At 44.7% G+C, this 6,880-nt stretch overlaps 1 pseudogene; it reads right to left on the bottom strand.

Moving 5' to 3' along the window:
* Positions 1 to 443: 443 nt before the first annotated feature.
* Positions 444 to 4,983, bottom strand: LOC114615318 (annotated as a pseudogene).
* Positions 4,984 to 6,880: the final 1,897 nt, after the last annotated feature.

The following is a 6,880-nucleotide window of genomic DNA, read 5'->3' as shown; positions in this document are numbered from 1 at the left end:
GGATAAAATATGGAGTGTAAAAGAAAGGTTAAACAAAATTAAAAAAAAGAGTCAAGAATTAGAGATCAACTTTTTATTCATAAGAAATCAATTTTACATAACAAGTTTTAATATGAAAGTTAATATAAACTGTGAAAATCATTAGCAAAATCAAAATCAATAACAAGAACATGTAATAATATCTCAATAACGTAAGAAAAAACAAAACCATGCAAAAGAAAATTTCAATGGAACTCTAACACAAAAAATTGTGAAGTGACATTTCCCCACTGCACATTGAGCAGCACAGACTAGAGCCAGTTTCTCCTCTTGAGCACTTGCTGATACTGCAATCACCTCAGTTCTCTCTCAAGGGGTCACACAGGAAAGAGAAAAAGACCCTGAATCAGCCTGGCTGTCTCACTGGCTACATAGTTTGGGCCCATTCACACTGTGGAAATGATCTATGAGGAAGGAGATTCATCCAAAGAAGTCTGTGGCTGTTGAGGAGGGAGCTCAGCAGGGGGCTCCTGAGGTAGGTGGCAACTCATTCTGCAGGAGGCTCTCCTGCTGGGATGTGGCCAATTCCAGCTCTCTTGCAGCTTCTGAGACCTGGGAGAGGAAGGCAGTTATTAAGACACAGGCTTGGTGGGGACATGCATGTCAGATGTCAGATGCTGCCTCCCACTACCTCAACTAGACTTCAACATTGATCTTTTAACTGAAACCCTTGCTGCTAAATCTGCAAGCAGGGCAAAATAGCAAGCAAAGCTCACAAACACATGGGCTGACAAGCTGCCACTCAGACCTCTATCAATGCAAACCAAGACCTGGCCAATGGGAAGAGACCTCATTGGGCTGCAGGAGAAAGGAGAAGGCCACATGCCACCCAGACCACTGACAGTAAGAAGCACTCATTTGATAGTTGCATTTGGCTTTACTCCCTGCAAGTGATGCCTACCTGGGAGGTCACATGCCCCTGCACAACTCCTGTCACAAGACATAGAACTTTCTCAAAGCTCTACTTGGCAACCCTCCTATCATGAGGACATGCAAGAGTGTGACTTGTCATTCATCTGTTACCCTTTCTAGACTGCAGCTTCAAGCAGAGTAGCAAGGTACACTTGCCAATAATTCAGTGTCTCCCAAGAGTTGAAGTTCCCAGAATACTTGTGCATAGACAAAGTAATGAACTATATTCCATGAAGTGGGTGGCTGGTTGGGAGTGTGGATTTAAAAGATGGTGGATGAATGCAAAGATGGATCCAATAGGCAAATGATGACAGACAGTGTTAGTCTGAATAAGGTGCTTGTCCCTACCTGATATTGCTGTTTCTGGAGGTTGTTGGTCTTCTCCTGTTCATCTTCAACCGTCAGGTTCATCTCAGTCAAGTACTGTTGGAGGAGGTACCAATCAGCCTTCACTTCCTTGTATTCCTGCTTCACTTGGACCAATGACTTCTTTAAAACAGAGGACTGCAACAGGAGCCGATTGTGCAGGTTTTTGGAAACACACTCTGCATATTAAGATCCTGCAGACTCCTCCTGCCATTCCTACTTATAGGTGCCATTACCCCACCAGGATCCAGGTTCCCATGAAGACATAGAGCAATACATTTCAGTATATCCATGACAGCTGCACAAACAGCAAACAGCCAATTCAGGTAAGAACTAATCATGTCTGCAGTCCAAGCTCCAATAAGGCTCCATGTCTCTCCAAAAGAAAGAGGTATCTCCATCTATCTGCCTCTCCCAAAGAAAGAGGTATCTTCATGGGAGCCCAGTGTATTGCAGCAACTTCAATTAGGTGCAAATACCCTCAGTGGAGGTCAGGAGAACTAAGGGGAGGGAATTCTACCCATGTGTTCCATCACACTCACATCTGTAAAACACTGCCTGAGCCCCAGAGGTCCAGTACTGCAAAAGAACCCTCTCATTTTGTTATCTTAGAGGCTCCTCAGGATGCCTGGATAACCATGGGAGGGCTAACTATCGCTTGCAGATTGAAGAAGCCTGAGGCCAAAGGGCCCAATGTACACTGATGGTTAAGAGACTGAAGGGAGAGATCAGACCTGCAGACTCTCCATTCCAGAATCAAAGGAAAACAGAAATGACCATTGCACAAGTGGTAGCCTCCATGACCTGTACTTACCTGTAGAAGTTAATCTCCTTCTTGTGCTCCTGGAAGTTCTCACAGGAGTCAATGTTCTCCGTCTCTAATTTGTTCAGGAATGACATGACCAGCTTCTCCTTTAACTTCAATTTTTCATACAGTGGATTTGGCCTGTAATAGGGTCTGGCCCCAGGAAGAAAGAACTCCATGAACATGGCTTTTAGTACCAAATGAACTCAGGCTGGGTCCTGTCCTACCCAATCCTGGAAGGCCAATTTCTTCCTTCTACATACTTGCATCTTCTCCACCTTTGGAAACTTGTTATCCTGGACAGCAGAAGTTTGGCATCCAGATGGAGGGTACCCTGGCTCCCTGTGTTCACTCAGCTGGCCTGACCTGGAGGTCTAGCAGCTTATGCTCTAAAGAGACTAGACCACAGGTCCTTGACCACCAGAAACCTGTGATTATATATTTCCTACTTTCAAAACGGGGACTCTAAATCCTGGATAACTAGTAGTGTAGAGATATTCATTACACATAATTCTGAGGATGAGCCCAGACATCAACACAGTTTTCTAGTCTGCCAAAGAGATACAAATGTACAGACAAATGGCACCACACAGGCAATGAACAGTGCTGCTTACAGTAGGGGCTCCCGGACCTAAGGACTCCCTTCACATTTAAACTGCTATACAGGTCAAGCCACAGGACAAAACACAGAACCCTAGTTCCCAAAGAGTGGAAGGAAATATATACCTACTGTATGTCTGCACATCCATATGCATGTGGACACACACAAGCACACAGACAAGGAAAAGGAAACAGAATCAGAGAATGAAAAAGAGAGAGATACAGCACTGGAGAGAGAACAATCAGAATAAGAAGAAATTCATTCAGCATTACTGACTCACAGTATACGGCACACAGACAAAGAGTAACAGGCATAAGCTTCAGGCCTTCTAGTCAAGCACTGAGATGAACAGTGTGGGACCAGCTGTTGCTAGGACCTTCCAGCCTTCAATTAAGAGCCAGGTAAGTACAAAGCGTCACCACAAACTCACTGCATCTGTTGAGGACTTTCCAAATGCATGCTGCGCATTCACTAGACACTGCCTCCATCCAGAATACTTTACTCAGACCACAAGTTCAACATTTCAATTGGAGGAAGCAAAAGAGTCCATTTCCCTTCTCGCTCCTGACCAAGCTTCATGTTCAGCCTATCCTCTAAGAAGCACTTAGGGACATAAAGTTGGGCACATGGACTCTGTGGAGGTACTGCTTCCCAGAACTCACAAACTTAAAAGGATAAGATGAGGGTGACATTGCAGATGTCAGACTGACACCAAAGTGTTTGGAGCAATGAGTACCTCTTGTTCATGGATCCCTCTGTGACATAGATCAAGCGGTCTCTCAGCTCGTTTTAGTTTGGACTAAAATTCATGCAGAGTGAGACCATGGTCAACACAGTGGCAATTCCCCCTACTGAAACACCAAACACCCCAGAGATGGCAATAGGGTTCATTGTCTGAGTGTATCAACACTGAAAGGTATTTGGTTAAAGGACAGAAATACCTGCCACCCACAATGGGTGATGATGAAATCTAATGTGGGTACTGAGCTCCAGCTCTTTGGTCAGACTCTTTTCCTCCTTCATGGCCTCTTTCTTGCTTAAGAGAGTTGTAGGGCATGATGACTGTCTGCCAGCCACTGTAGGCAGAAGAACATAAGTAAATTGTCCAAAGAGAATGCAGAGTGTCCTGGGAGAACACCCTCAGCTCTAAGAGAAGGAGAGCATGCCTGGAAACCAGTGACACCACAAACACTCTGGTACAGGCATTAGATGCCTCCTAAGTGAATCTCAGCTCTCCCATCACTCTATAGAGACCAGGAGATGAAATCAGCCAGGTGTTTCCTCTGTCTACCTACACATGCTCATAATGACCACAGAGATAGCTTCTCCACCATTATTGTCAGTTTTACAAGGTGCAACTTGGCTTTAGATCCCTCAGTCTTGTGGTTTCACAAGTCAGATGGAAAATTAAATAACCGAAAGAACTTGATAGGAGATGGTCAGATGTCCTACCCTTTTAGTCAACGCCCAGTAGTTTGGACTAAAATTCATGCAGAGTGAGACCATGGTCAACACAGTGGCAATTCCCCCTACTGAAACACCAAACACCCCAGAGATGGCAATAGGGTTCATTGTCTGAGTGTACCAACACTGAAAGGTATTTGGTTAAAGGACAGAAATACCTGCCACCCACAATGGGTGATGATGAAATCTAATGTGGGTACTGTCAGGGAGAGGAGGTCAGAGGAGTTCTGAGAACATAAGACCATGACCAGGAGCACAATTCTTTTCCTGGTACTACTGTCAGATACACACTGAAGCTTAAAAAAATAAAAAAGCCATGGAAGTGAAATGCAGGGATTCCCTTACGTATACTGTCATAGGTTAGACCCTCTGTGACTCTTGATGGTTTCATTTTGTCCCCATGTAACAACCACAAAACCCAATCAAATAAAGACTTGGTATTTGAAACTACCTGCTTTGGCCTTGCCATCACCTGCCTTAACGGATGGAGAAAGTCATGATCTGAAATCCTTGATGTTTAAGTATTGTGATAATCATGGAAATTCTTTTGCTTCCCAGTGAAGTCAGTTTCTGTGCCCAAATTGCTAGGAAGGCCAGCTCAGGCCACCCCAGACAGGAAGCTCAACATCCCCTACCCAGGACTTACTCCACATTCCCCAAGACCACCTTCTTCGTCCTTCATTACTCTCAGATGAAAGTCCAGCTACTTTCTGCCTCTCTCTAGTTTCTGTCACCTCCATCTCTGCTCTTCCAAAAAGTCTCCTCAGTCGGGAAATCATGTCTAGGGACATATGCTGTAGACACTGACTGAGAGAGCTCAATGCACTTGGTGTCACTACAACACTGGTGACATCACAAGGGATGCCAAGAACTCTCCAGGATACAATGGAATGTCCAAAGAAGGGGCTGCTGATGTCATGGGGAACACCCTTTGCCTCCCTGCTAATTTTCTCCCTGTACAGGTAGGAAGCTGAGGCATCCTTATAAGGGTGTTTCCTGCATCACAGATATTGGCACCTCCACTTTCCAAAGATAGAGTTTGCTCTAGACTTGATCAGAAACACCTAAGTCATTTTTTTTCTGAATTTAACTGACTGTTTCCTTCAGACCTTGCCCAGGAATGTCTCATCCTAACTCAAGATTTCATAATTCAGCAATATTAGCCATTAAAAACTGCTGAAGATCACATCAGGAAGAATGTGGAAGAGGAAAGAACTCCTGTCTCATCATGTAGAGATGCTTGAAATCACATCCTGAAGAGCCTGAAAGGCAGGTGGCAAAATTAGTGTGCATTAGGGGGTGCACTCATGAAGCTGTGTGCTTAGCATTTGAATGGTACCCCAAGGGGTCTTAGGAGGGAGAGGTGCATTTATCAGGTGCTCACAACAGTCTGGAGATCTGTTGACAGGGGAAGATCAATATTGTAGCCACCATTAGGCTGGGTGAGGGGCTCTCCTCTCAGTGCCAAAGTCACCAAAGCAGGTTTCTCACAGGCCCCTCTGAGCTATACCATGGGATCCTTTCTTAACAATAAAATAGTTAGTAGTGGTGAGGGGCAGGCACAGTGTGTAGGACAATACTCTAGACATCGCTTGGTTGACAGAACAAGTGCATAGCATCTTGTATTCTGATTCCTGATTCAACCCACAAACCACACAAAAACCTATAAACATCAAACCCTGTTGGTTGATTGAGTGCACACACTATTGATCAGAACCATAGCTCAGACATTGGGGACTCAGCCATTGCCACAAACATCTTTGTCAACTTATAAAGCAAAAACAAAACAAAACAAAAAACTGACAAGTACCTCATATAAAGCTGCAGGAAGTACTGTCCAGTGGTGAGTTCTGATCAGGCGACTTTAGATAGAACAATGCATATTGGCCCTTCATTTGATGGGTCATATGTAAGTCTTTTTGGAAAGTCGTAAGAATAACAGATGTCTGCCTGCCCTGCATTCTCTTGAGGTCTCAGGGACAAACCAGTTACCAGATCAGCTCTTCCCTAACTTGGTCAAGTTCCTGGGCCTGAAAGAACTGTGTGTGAAAATAGATGGCAAACAGGATGTGCTCTCAGTGCTTCCTGGAGAGTTCCCAAACCTTCACCACATGGAGAAGTTCTCCATACATACTTGAACGGAATCCCTGTAGTATGGATAGTGTTAAATTGCTGCTAAAGAGTCAAATGTTCGACTGCCATAGCCAGTTCCATTATTTGTTTGTTTGTTTGTTTGTTTGTTTTTATTATTGGGTACTTTATTTATCTACATGTTAGATATTATCCCTTTTCCCCATTCCCCACCCCAGAAACCCCTTAACCCATCCTCCCTCCTCCTATTTCTATAAGAATGTGCCCCCACCTACCCTCCTCCCCTCCCTCGAATTTCCCCTCACTGGGGCATCCAGATTTGAAGGGACCAAGGCCCTCCTCTCCCACTGTTGCCCAACAAGTCCATCCTCCTCCATAAATAGAGCTAGAGATATGGTTCCCTTCATGTCTGTTTCCAGGCTAGCTGTTTAGACCCAGGGAGCTCTGTTTGGTTGGTATTGTTGCTCTCCCCATGGGGCCACAAGCCCCTTCAACTCCTTCAGTCTTCTCTCTAACTCCTCCACTGGGAATTCTGTGGTCAGTTTGATGATAAGCTGTGAGCATCTGTCTCTCTATATGTCAGACTCTGGCAGTGCCTCTCA

The sequence above is a fragment of the Grammomys surdaster genome, unplaced genomic scaffold, assembly GCF_004785775.1.
Source record: "Grammomys surdaster isolate TR1022 unplaced genomic scaffold, NIH_TR_1.0 126617, whole genome shotgun sequence".
NCBI lineage: Eukaryota > Metazoa > Chordata > Mammalia > Rodentia > Muridae > Grammomys > Grammomys surdaster.
Note: the sequence above shows the minus strand (reverse complement) of the source record. Positions and strands in the feature narration are given on the sequence as shown.